Here is a 14,067-nt window from a genome sequence, read left to right on the forward strand (position 1 = left end):
CTGAATTTGAGTGCATATTACGGCTTCTATTGTGAACAATTCATCCATGCATGTTTTTATAACAATCTCTAATCAATCCTGTGGGGAAAAGCTGTTGTTAGTTGTTGGTATGATTTCCGGTGATGCTATTTTTATTTAAATAATTCTGATAATAACTAATTGCCACGTTTGATTGTGTGTAAAAGTACTATTGAATTGAAATTTGGCTTATATATATATATATAATATATATATATATATATAAGTACTCTCGAGGACTAACCTGCAGTATTTTCCATGCTCCAGTCCAGCAAGTGGCGACAGTGCACAATTGCCACAAAGGTAAAAATGGTAAGTGAAATTTTGATTGTCAATACCAGGGCTGCGTTCAGCCCCGACAAAACGTTGCACAACGTTTTTTAAACCGAAACGGTGATGCGTTGAACACACTGTTCTGATGACGCAAGAGTTGCAACTATGGCAGCTGAGAAGGCCATTTCCAGGAAACATCACGTTCAACCCGGAAACCGTAGCAAAATGTTGCATACCGTTTTGAACTTGAACATGCCCCAGGTCAAACTAAATACTATGAGAGTTGTTCTATAGGGCTAGCATGTTTATTTTAAATTCTAGGCTAACTTTCATTTCAAGTGACTGAAGAGTTTTTCTCATGAATATAAATGAAAAAATAGGTAACAGTTGAATTATTGTGTTTGAGAGTAGTGCAGTTAACACTACAGTTTGAGTAAAAACTGACACAATGGTTTGAGATTACTGTCTTGACCTCCCATCATGCTGTAGAAATGGTTTGCATAACCGCCTCGGTGTCACAATTTCATGAAATGCTGGGGTTTTTTAAAGGGGGGAATTGTGTCGTAACAGGTTTGGGTGTAAAATTAAAGTTAAAAATAGTTACTAATATTTTTTATTAAAAAATAATTATAATAATGTCTGTCAGGCCTGAGGAACCACCAGAAACTTCATGTGTGTTCTTTGTGTGCAAAGAGTTTTTTTTGAGAAGACCCCAGAAACGACACAGCTGTGCGAATGTGAATGACAGTATGTCTATGTAAATCACTTTTGCCAGTATATTATTCACATGACATGAAATCAAAAATAAGATATTTTGAAGAATGTTGGTAACCACACAGTTGATGGGCCCCATTTATTTCCATAGTATGGAAGAAAATACTATGGAAATCAGCGGGGTTACCAGCATTCTTCAAAACATCTTATTTTGTGTTCAGCAGAAGAAAGAAATGTATTCAGGTTTGGAACAACTTAAATAAAATCATTTATTTTTTATTTTAAAGGGATACTCCACTTTTTTTGGAAATAGGCTAATTTTACAACTCCCCCAGAGTTAAACAGTTGAGTTTTATCATTTTGGAATCCATTCAGCCGATCTCTGAGTCTGGGGGTCCCACTTTTAGCATAGCTTAGCATAATGAATTGAACCGGACAAGACCATTAGCATCTCTCTCAAAAAAATGAACAAAGAGTTTCAATATTTTTCCTATTTAAAACTTGATTCTTCTGTAGTTACATCGTGTACTAAGACCGACGGAAAATGTAAAGTTGCGATTTTCTAGGCTGATATGGCTAGGAACTATACTCTCATTCCTGTGTAATAATCAAGAAACTTTGCTGCCGTACCATGGGTGAAGCAGGCGTAATGATATGACGCAGCGCCTGATAATAGTCCCCAGCTCAGTAGCCTATTATCAGGCGGCATGCGCTGCGTCATATCATTACGAACACACAGGGTTAAACCGGTGCTGCGTTTCAGTCCACTTTTAGACACGCACTTGTGAACTTCCCTAAGCGCCTCTCCTCGGGGGAATCCCTGCCGCCATTTTGAAGTGCGTTCCACTTCGTGAAGTGGACGAGGGAAGTTTATATGGACAGACCCTCATTCCCTCGATTTTCTACTTCAAATGTACACTTCAGACACCTATATGTCCCACAATGCAGTACGATTGTGACGTCACCACATATCTCGTCTAATCACCACCACAACAGACAACAAAATTGAAAAACATTATAATTTTTTTCATTTAAAACAATCCAAACACACCTATAAACATTTGGATGCTGCATTAAACAAATTCTTAAAGGGAAAAATAAATGAATAAATAAATCAACTCCAAAGCTGATTCCAAGTGATCAAGGGCTTAGGACGTTCCAATTCAGCCCACCTCAGTTTCCGCCAGTAGTGGGCACTCGTGCAACGTAAGCAATGACATACATCCGAGTGAATAAGACGGAGGGAAGTTAGCGAGTGAAGGGCATGACAATTTTGGACTGGAACGCAGCAACAGTCTTTTGTCTCGCTCGCTCTAGATTCTGGGAGATTTTTGATGCGTTCGAAACCACATACTTCCCTACTAAATAGTAGGGGAAAAAGAGTAGGCGAGCGAAAAAGTATGTACGAATCCTTAGTATTCATAAAAGAGTAGGCGAGAATTACCTGGGTGAAGTACTAATTCTCGCAAGATTCGGACATACGCATACTAATAGTACGTTCGAATACGCCTATGTATAAAAGGCTCCATTACCTTGTATCTTACGGTAAGGCCCCGTAGAAGCAGTTTTTGGAAAAATAGGCTAACGATTGCGTCATAATTACGCGACTCTCTGGAAATTACCGTATAGACAGGAAGAGAAGCTCACAGTCAATCGGGGGGACGTGGAGGCAAAAAGTCCCATAAAGTCAAGGGAGAAGCCCATAGAGAATCATAAAGTTGCTCCTGCTCCTAGCTCATGGACAGCTCCTACTCACGCTCTCCGTTTATGCAAGATTCGGAAGGGAATGATTCAGATTTCTCTTGGCACAGCTACTAGAAGACTTACAGCTGTCAGACAGGCTGCTCACGTCACATCTACATCATCAAGCTCAGATTGAGTCTGCGCAGTACGCTCAGCCATCAGGAAGTGAGTGCTTCTAATTTGCTTCACTTTTCTCTATTGAAATCTATGGGGTCGCTGTGTCCATTTCTTATATTGTCTATGCTTACTACTTCTGGACAGATTTTTCGAGTGCTCAACCGATGGATACTTTTCTATCCCAGGAGGCCATGGGAGAGGATACGTCATAATCGAACATGGCAGAGATCAGCGACGCGGGTGCTTTCAAATGTGAGTAAACACGGTTCCTTGTGTTAAAATTGCATGTGTCTGCAATTGTAGTTAACTGCTGTAGAGTAAACTGTTGAATTGTTGAAGGTGTAAAAACGTTTACGAGACCCACCATCTCTCCACCTGCCCTTACTAGACCCTCCATCACTCCACCTGCCCTTACAACACCCTCCATCATTCCACCTGCCCTTACAAGACCCACCATCACTCCACCTGCCCTTACGAGACCCTCCATCGCTCCACCTGCCCTTACGAGACCCGCCATCACTCCACCTGCCCTTATGAGACCCACCATCTCTCCACCTGCCCTTATGAGACCCACCATCACTCCTTATGAGACCCTCCATCACTCCACCTGCCCTTATGAGACCCTCCATCACTCCACCTGCCCTTATGAGACCGACCATCACTCCACCTAGCCTTATGAGACCCTCCATCACTCCACCTGCCCTTATGAGACCCTCCATCACTCCACCTGCCCTTATGAGACCCTCCATCCCTCCATCTGCCCTTATGAGACCCACCATCACTCCACCTGCCCTTATGAGACCATCCATCACTCCACCTGCCCTTATGAGACCCTCCATCACTCCATCTGCCCTTATGAGACCCTCCATCACTCCTTATGAGACCCTCCATCACTCCACCTGCCCTTACCAGACCCTCATCACTGCTTATGAGACCCTCCATCACTCCACCTGCCCTCATGAGACCCTCCATCACTCCATCTGCCCTTATGAGACCCACCATCACTCCACCTGCCCTTTTGAGACCCTCCATCACTCCATCTGCCCTTTTGAGACCCACCATCACTCCACCTGCCCTTTTGAGACCCTCCATCACTCCACCTGCCCTTATGAGACCCTCCATCACTCCACCTGCCCTTACGAGACCCTCCATCACTCCTTATGAGACCCTCCATCACTCCTCCTGCCCTTACGAGACCCACCATCACTCCACCTGCCCTTATGAGACCCTCCATCACTCCACCTGCCCTTACGAGACCCTCCATCACTCCACCTGCCCTTATGAGACCCTCCATCACTCCACCTGCCCTTATGAGACCCTCCATCCCTCCATCTGCCCTTATGAGACCCACCATCACTCCACCTGCCCTTATGAGACCCTCCACTCCACCTGCCCTTACGAGACCCTCCATTACTCCATCTGCCCTTATGAGACCCACCATCACTCCACCTGCCCCTTTGAGACCCTCCATCACTCCACCTGCCCTTATGAGACCCTCCATCACTCCACCTGCCCTTACGAGACCCTCCATCACTCCTTATGAGACCCTCCATCACTCCTCCTGCCCTTACAAGACCCACCATCACTCCACCTGCCCTTATGAGACCCTCCACTCCACCTGCCCTTACGAGACCCTCCATCGCTCCACCTGCCCTTACGAGACCCGCCATCACTCCACCTGCCCTTACCAGACCCTCATCACTGCTTATGAGACCCTCCATCACTCCACCTGCCCTTACGAGACCCTCCATCACTCCTTATGAGACCCTCCATCACTCCTCCTGCCCTTACGAGACCCACCATCACTCCACCTGCCCTTATGAGACCCTCCATCACTCCACCTGCCCTTACGAGACCCTCCATCACTCCACCTGCCCTTATGAGACCCTCCATCACTCCACCTGCCCTTATGAGACCCTCCATCACTCCATCTGCCCTTATGAGACCCACCATCACTCCACCTGCCCTTATGAGACCCTCCATCACTCCACCTGCCATTGCGAGACCCTCCATCACTCCTTATGAGACCCTCCATCACTCCTCCTGCCCTTACGAGACCCTCCATCACTCCACCTGCCCTTATGAGACCCTCCATCACTCCTCCTGCCCTTACGAGACCCTCCATCAGTCCACCTGCCCTCACGAGACCCTCCATCACTCCACCTGCCCTTACAAGACCCTCCATCACTCCTTATGAGACCCTCCATCACTCCACCTGCCCTTATGAGACCCTCCATCACTCATCTGCCCTTATGAGACCCCCCATCACTCCACCTGCCCTTATGAGACCCTCCATCACTCCACCTTCCCTTTTCCAGACCCTCATCACTCTTTATGAGACCCTCCATCACTCCACCTGCCCTTATGAGACCCTCCATCACTCCATCTGCCCTTATGAGACCCACCATCACTCCACCTGCCCTCATGAGACCCTCCATCACTCCACCTGCCCTTTTGAGACCCTCCATCACTTCACCTGCCCTTACGAGACCCTCCATCACTGCTTATGAGACCCTCCATCACTCCTCCTGCCCTTACGAGACCCTCCATCACTCCACCTGCCCTTACGAGACCCTCCATCACTCCTCCTGCCCTTACGAGACCCTCCATCAGTCCACCTGCCCTCACGAGACCCTCAATCACTCCACCTGCCCTTACGAGACCCTCCATCACTCCTTATGAGACCCTCCATCACTCCTTATGAGACCCTCCATCACTCATCCTGCCCTCACGAGACCCTCCATCACCCCACCTGCCCTTATGAGACCCTTCATAACTCCTCCTGCCCTTACGAGACCCTCCATCACTCCTTATGAGACTCTCCATCACTCCACCTGCCCTTACCAGACCCTCATCACTCCTTATGAGACCCTCCATCACTCCACCTGCCCTTATGAGACCCTCCATCACTCATCTGCCCTTATGAGACCCACCATCACTCTACCTGCCCTTTTGAGACCCTCCATCACTCCACCTGCACTTATGAGACCTTCCATCACTCCACCTGCCCTTACGAGACCCCCCATCACTCCTTATGAGACCCTCCATCACTCCTCCTGCTCTTACGAGACCCTCCATCACTCCACCTGCCCTTATGAGACCCTCCATCACTCCTCCTGCCCTTATGAGACCCTCCATCACTCCACCTGCCCTTACGAGACCCTCCATCACTCCTTTTGAGACCCTCCATCACTCCACCTGCCCTTATGAGACCCTCCATCACTCCACCTGCCCTTATGAGACCCTCCATCACTCCATCTGCCCTTATGAGACCCACCATCACTCCACCTGCCCTTATGAGACCCTCCATCACTCCACCTGCCCTTATGAGACCCTCCATCACTCCACCTGCCCTTATGAGACCCTCCATCACTCCATCTGCCCTTATGAGACCCACCATCAATCCACCTGCCCTTATGAGACCCTCCATCACTCCACCTGCCCTTATGAGACCCTCCATCACTCCACCTGTCCTTACGAGACCCTCTATCACTCCTCCTGCCCTTACGATTCTCTTGCTATTTTCTCATTTTAACTTCACATAATTCTGTATTTCAGTTAGACGCGTTGGCACTTTAGAGAAATAGCCGCGAGTGAAACAAATAAAATTTTTTATAGCAATCTAATTTGCACGTAAGCCCTTGCTCCTAGCACTTTCGATTTGACACATTTTCGCGTTATTGACTTAATTGCCCGAACGAAACAGCTGTACTCACTCAAGCGGTGATAGCATTATCTGTGTAATTTGCACGCTGTTGCGGAAGCGTCAGCGGAAGCGTTCAGCTCTCGTGTTCAGCCTCCTCGTGTGAAGACCGACTCGGGTAAAGACCAGCGACTCTACCTGCGCGACTCCACCGAGCAAGGACACCAGAAAGGCACTTAAGTATCTCCTCTTCACTTTTTTCTTCCCTCTACTTATCTTATTACTCACCTTAATCAACATGTGTTTCCAAACCATTCCTGTTATCTCTCGGCAACACCCTTTCATCACGCGTAAAAGGCAGCGCAATACTGCCAATCTGCGTCCCATTCTCTCATCCTCACATACTCCTCTCTCTCTTTCCGTGGGTCTATGGAATTGTCAGTCAGCAGTCAATAAAGCTGACTTCATTCCAGCCTTTGCATCTCATTCTACTCTTAGTATCTTGGGCCTGACTGAGACCTGGATTCGTCCAGAAGACTCAGCAACCCCCGCTGCTCTCTCTAGCAATTTCTCCTTCTCTCACTCCCCTCGCCAGTCTGGGAGAGGTGGGGGTACAGGGCTTCTCGTTTCTAACAATTACAAATACTCCGCGCTCTCTTCTCTATGCAACAACAACTCATTTGAATATCATGCTATTACACTTACAACTCCCATTAAGATCCATATTGTAGTCATTTATCGCCCCCCAGGTCAGCTGGGTAACTTTGTAGATGAGCTGGATGTGCTGCTGTCCACTTTCCCTGAGGACGGCACCCCACTTCTAGTCTTCGGTGACTTCAACATTCATCTCGAAAAGCCACATGCAACAGACTTCACCTCTCTCCTAGCCTCTTTCGATTTCAAATGACTCATCACCACAGGTACTCACAAATCAGGCAACATACTGGACCTGGCTTACACACGCAACTGCACCACAGAGAACATATTGGTGAGACCTCTCCATGTTTCAGATCATTTCCTCATTACTTTCAGTCTACAACTCTCTACCCCTGCACCACCACCCCCACCACCAGTCACTTTCAGACGAAACCTGCGCTCACTTTCCCCCTCCCATCTTTCCTCTGCCGTGTCATCCTCTCTTCCCCCACCCTCACAATTCTCATCTCTGGATGTGAATACCGCAACGGACACCTTATGCTCCACTCTAACCTCTTCTCTAGACATTATCTGCCCTCTCTCCTCCAGGCCAGCACGCGCTACTCCCTCTAACCCCTGGTTATCTGAGGTTCTTCGGGAACACCGGACCGATCTCAGGGCAGCGGAGAGGAAATGGCACAAATCAAAAGACGCATCTGACCTGAGTATGTATCAATCTCTCCTCTCTTCCTTTTCTGTTGATGTTCATGCTGCAAAATCGTCATACTTCCACAACAAGATCAACAGCTCCTCCAACACACGATTACTCTTCAAGACATTCAACTCTCTCCTCTGTCCACCTCCACCACCACCCGCCTCCTCCTTAACTGCTGACGATTTTGCGAACTTCTTCACCAATAAAACAACAGCTATCAGCAGTCAGTTCTCAGCTCCACACACACAGGAACCCAGACCGACCCCTTCCACAGCCAATATCCCTCTGTCCTCCTTTTCTTCGCTAACCGAGGAAGAAGTATCTACACTTCTCCTCTCCAGTCACCCTACCACCTGCCCACTTGACCCCATCCCCTCACACCTTCTACAAGCCATCTCTCCCACACTTCTACCATCACTCACACACATCATCAACTCATCCCTCCATACTGGCACTTTCCCTACAGCATTCAAGCAGGCTCGGGTTACTCCACTGCTCAAAAAACCAACACTAAACACATCATTTGTAGAGAATTACAGACCTATCTCTCTCCTACCATTCATTGCGAAGACACTTGAAAGAGCTGTTTTCAACCAAGTAACATCCTTCTTGTCTCAAAACAACCAGCTGGATGTCAACCAATCTGGCTTCAAGAAAGGGCATTCAACTGAGACTGCACTAATGTCAGTCACAAAAGCCCTACGGATCGCAAAAGCTGCTTCCAAATCTTCAGTCCTCATTCTCCTGGATCTGTCTGCAGCCTTCGACACTGTGAATCATCAGATCCTTCTGTCCACCCTCTCATCACTGGGCATCACAGGAACTTCACTCCACTGGTTTAAGTCCTATCTCACAGGTAGGTCCTTCAAGGTCACATGGAGAGGCAAGGTATCCAGAGCACATCAGCTGACCACAGGGGTTCCCCAGGGTTCAGTTCTTGGTCCCCTCCTCTTCTCCATCTACACCACATCACTGGGACACATCATACAGGCACACGGTTTTTCCTACCACTGCTATGCTGATGACACGCAGCTCTTCCTCTCATTTCAACCAGATGATCCCACAGTAGCTGCACGGGTCTCAAGCTGTCTGGCGGACATCTCCACATGGATGAAGGAACATCACCTGCAGCTCAACCTGGCAAAGACTGAGCTTCTCGTCCTCCCTGCCAATCCGTCTCTACAGCATGACTTCACCATCCAGCTAAAGTCATCATTAATCACCCCATCAAGGTCGGTCAGAAATCTTGGAGTAACGTTTGATGACCAGATGACCTTCACAGATCACATTTCAAAGACAGCTCGATCATGCAGGTTTGCACTACACAACATCAGGAAGATCAGGCCCTTCCTAACTGAGCATGCAACACAACTTCTCGTCCAGACCCTGGTCATCTCTAGGCTTGACTACTGCAATGCTCTTCTGGCCGGAATTCCAGCATGTGCAACCAAACCCCTACAGATGATCCAGAATGCTGCAGCTCGTCTTGTCTTCAACGAGCCCAAGAGGGCCCACGTCACTCCTCTGTTCATCTCTCTACACTGGCTACCTCTCGCTGCTCGCATCAAGTTCAAGGCATTGACGCTTGCTTACAGATCTATCACAGGCTCAGCTCCCTCTTACTTTCACTCACTCCTACGAGTCTACATCCCTACCAGACACCTACGATCGGTCAACGAGCGACGTCTCGTGGTTCCATCACAGAAAGCCACAAAATCACTTTCCAGAACATTCTCATTCACAGTTCCATGCTGGTGGAACGCTCTCCCCACCCTCATCCGGAATGCAGAATCCCTGACAACATTCAAAAGACAGCTGAAAACCCATCTCTTCCGTGAGCACTTAACCTTATAAAAAATAATAATAATAAAAAAAACCTTTCCCTTTGAAACATCACTTATCAGGCTTATGCTACTCTGAATAATACCTGAACTTCATATTTTGAGCACTTCTTGCGTTGTTGTTGTTTTTGCCTCTTCATGATGACTCGCTTAATTTAGTCCTAATTTGTAAGTCGCTTTGGATAAAAGCGTCTGCTAAATGACTAAATGTAAATGTAAATGTACGAGACCCTCCATCACTCCTCCTGCCCTTACGAGACCCTCCATCCCCCCACCTGCCCTTATGAGACCCTTGATAACTCCTCCTGCCGGTACGAGACCCTCCATCACTCCTTATGAGACCCTCCATCACTCCACCTGCCCTTACCAGACCCTCATCACTCCTTATGAGACCCTCCATCACTCCACCTGCCCTTATGAGACCCTCCATCACTCATCTGCCCTTATGAGACCCACCGTCACTCCACCTGCCCTTTTGAGACCCTCCATCACTCCACCTGCCCTTATGAGACCCTCCATCACTCCACCTGCCCTTACGAGACCCTCCATCACTCCTAATGAGACCCTCCATCACTCCTCCTGCTCTTACGAGACCCTCCATCACTCCACCTGCCCTTATGAGACCCTCCATCACTCCTCCTGCCCTTACGAGACCCTCCATCACTCCACCTGCCCTTACGAGACGCTCCATCACTCCTTATGAGACCCTCCATCACTCCACCTGCCCTTATGAGACCCTCCATCACTCCACCTGCCCTTATGAGACCCTCCATCACTCCATCTGCCCTTATGAGACCCACCATCACTCCACCTGCCCTTATGAGGTGGATGGCCCCCTGCTATATCCAAGATGGCGCCGCGGATGGCTGCCTCGGTGTGGAGCTCTCCAGTTATTGTGTTGTTTTTGTTGGTTTGTTCTGCGTTTAGTCATTCTTTTCCTATCAGTTTCACCAAAGACGAACTACTGGACATTAGGAAACACACATCAGACAACTTTTTTACAGATTTTGATTACTCAGACGTTTTACTGGACATTCTCGTCGGAGGGGCAGCGGTGTTGTTCAAACGCGCGGTCAGACGCAAACGCGGGAAGCGCGCTGGCGCGCTGGTTAAACTCCGCGAGCGCGGCCTCCGTACTGCACTCCCCAGTATTCATCTTGCGAATCTCCGATCTCTTCCTAACAAAATGGACGAACTTCTTCTCCTCACCCGCACTAACAAGGATTTTTTAAACTCCGCTGCTCTGTGCTTCACTGAAACCTGGCTGAGTGAAGCCATACCGGACAACGCACTACATCTGCCGGGCTTTCAGCTGTTCCGAGCGGATCGCATCGCGGAACTAACAGGGAAAACGAGAGGTGGTGGATTGTGTTTCTACATTAACGAAAGTTGGTGTTCAGATGTAACAACACTGAAGAAGATGTGCTCTCCTAATTTAGAGGCACATTTCATAAACTGTAAACCTTTCTACTCGCCGCGGGAGTTTTCCTCATTCATTCTCGCGAATGTTTACATTCCTCCAGACGCGTGTGTGAGCGCGGCGATACAACAGCTGGCTGAACACATAGCTGAAATGGAACAAAGGTACCCAGACTCTCTTTTAATCATTCTTGGGGATTTTAACAAAGCAAATCTCTCCCGTGAACTGCCAAAATACAGACAGCATGTTACATGTCCTACCAGAGACAGTAATATATTGGACCACTGTTACACCACGATAAAGAATGCGTATCACTCCGTCCCACGGGCAGCTTTGGGGCTCTCTGATCATTGTTTGGTTCATCTTATACCGACCTACAGGCAGAAACTGAAATCAGCTAAACCTGTAATAAGGACTGTAAAAAGATGGACCAACGAAGCAGAGCAGGATCTACAGGCCTGCTTCGATTGCACTGATTGGACTGTTTTTGAAGCTGCAGCCACCGATCTGGATGAACTCACAGATACTGTAACATCATATATCAGTTTCTGTGAGGATACATGCATTCCTACCAGGACATTCTTATCATTCACTAATGATAAACCATGGTTTACTGGGAAACTCAAACAGCTTCGTCATGCCAAAGAGGATGCTTACAGAAGTGGGGATAAAATCTTGTATAACCAGGCCAGAAACAGGCTGACAAAGGAGATCAGAGTTGCTAAAAGAAGCTACTCTGAAAAGCTGAAAAACCAGTTTTCAGCCAACGACCCGGCATCAGTCTGGAGAGGCCTGAGGAACATCACCAACTACAAATCACCATCCCCCCGATCTGTGGAGAATCAACAACTGGCTGACACTCTCAATGCATTCTATTGCAGGTTTGAGAAGCCCAGACTCACACCTCACACCCGCTCTGATGTGCACTTCACACATCCACCATCACCTCCTGCAACCCCTCTCCTCCCCCCTTCTGCCATCCAACCTGAGCTTAAGGTCTGTGTGGAGGACGTGAGCCGAGTCTTCAAAAAACAGAAGACTAGGAAAGCTTCAGGCCCAGACGGCATCTCATCTGCTTGTCTAAAAGCCTGCGCTGACCAACTGGCCCCAGTCTTCACGCAGATCTTCAACAGATCATTGGAGCAGTGTGAAGTTCCCTGCTGCTTCAAACGCTCCACTATCATTCCGGTTCCCAAAAAACCTAAAATCACTGGACTTAATGACTACAGACCTGTCGCTCTCACGTCTGTGGTCATGAAGTCGTTTGAAAGACTGGTGTTGGCCTATCTGAAGGACATCACTGGACCCCTTCTGGATCCCTTTCAGTTTGCTTACAGAGCAAACAGGTCTGTGGATGATGCAGTCAACATGGGACTGCACTATATCCTGCAACATCTTGACAGACCTGGGACTTATGCACGGATCTTATTTGTGGACTTCAGTTCGGCCTTCAATACCATCATCCCTGATCTTCTCACAGCCAAACTGACTCAGCTCTCCATGCCATCCTCAATCTGTCAGTGGATCTCCAGCTTCCTGACAGACCGGCAGCAGCGAGTGAGACTGGGGAAGCTCACATCCAGGACCCTCACCATCAGCACTGGCGCCCCCCAAGGGTGCGTTCTCTCCCCACTGCTCTTCTCCCTGTACACTAATGACTGCACTTCTAAAGACCCCTCTGTCAAGCTCCTGAAATTTGCAGACGACACCACCGTCATCGGTCTCATCCAAAATGGTGACGAGTCTGCTTACAGACTGGGGGTTGAACAGCTGGCTGTCTGGTGCAGCTATAACAACCTTGAGCTGAACACGCTCAAAACAGTGGAGATGATTGTGGATTTCAGGAGAAAATCCCCAGCACTCCCCCCTCTCACCATCATGAACAGCACTGTGGAAGCAGTGGAGTCATTCAGGTTCCTGGGCTCTACCATCTCTCAGGACCTGAAGTGGGCAAATCACATTGACTCCATTGTGAAAAAGGCCCAGCAGAGACTGTACTTCCTTCGCCAGCTGAAGAAGTTCAATCTGCCACAGGAGCTGCTGATCCAGTTCTACTCAGCCGTCATTGAGTCTGTTTTAAGCACTTCCATCACTGTCTGGTTTGGTTCAGCTACCAAATCGGACATCAGGAGACTACAACGGACAGTCCGGACAGCAGAGAGGATTATTGGTGCCCCCCTGCCAACCCTCCAGGACCTGTACTCTTCCAGAGTGAGGAAGAGAGCAGGTAAAATCATCACAGACTCCACTCACCCTGGACACCCCCTGTTTGAACTGTTACCGTCAGGACGGCGACACAGATCACTGGCCACAAGAACATCCAGGCACAGGAACAGTTTCTTTCCACAGGCCATTTCCCTTCTGAACACTTAACATGCCCCCCAAGGCATATGCCTGTAAGTGCAATACTCCCACTGTCTAGTGCAATATTCTCTTAACTCAGGTGATATTTATATTTATATTATTCATGCTACTCAAAATACTGTAAATATGTTCATAATCTGTAACATGCACGAGACTCCCACTGTCTAGTGTAATATTCTCTAACTCAGGTGATATTTATATTTATATTATTCATACTTCTCAAAATACTGTAAATATGTTCATAATCTGTAAATGTTTATTCAGACTAAACCCAACTGTGACCCCTTTTTTTTACTTTTTATACTATTTTATTTTATTTTATTTTTTTATATATTTTATTCTTAGAATTTGTATTACTATGTTTCTTGTTGTATTTGTATTTGTATATGTGCACTGGAAGCTTCAGTACCAAGAAAAATTCCTTGTGGGTGCAAGCACACTTGGCAATAAAGCTCTTTCTGATTCTGATTCTGATTCTGATGAGACCCTCCATCACTCCACCTGCCCTTATGAGACCCTCCCTCACTCCACCTGCCCTTACGAGACCCTCCATCACTCCTTATGAGACCCTCCATCACTCCTC

The sequence above is a fragment of the Leuciscus leuciscus genome, assembly GCF_965113295.1.
Source record: "Leuciscus leuciscus genome assembly, chromosome: 15".
In the NCBI taxonomy this organism is placed as follows: Eukaryota; Metazoa; Chordata; class Actinopteri; order Cypriniformes; family Leuciscidae; genus Leuciscus; species Leuciscus leuciscus.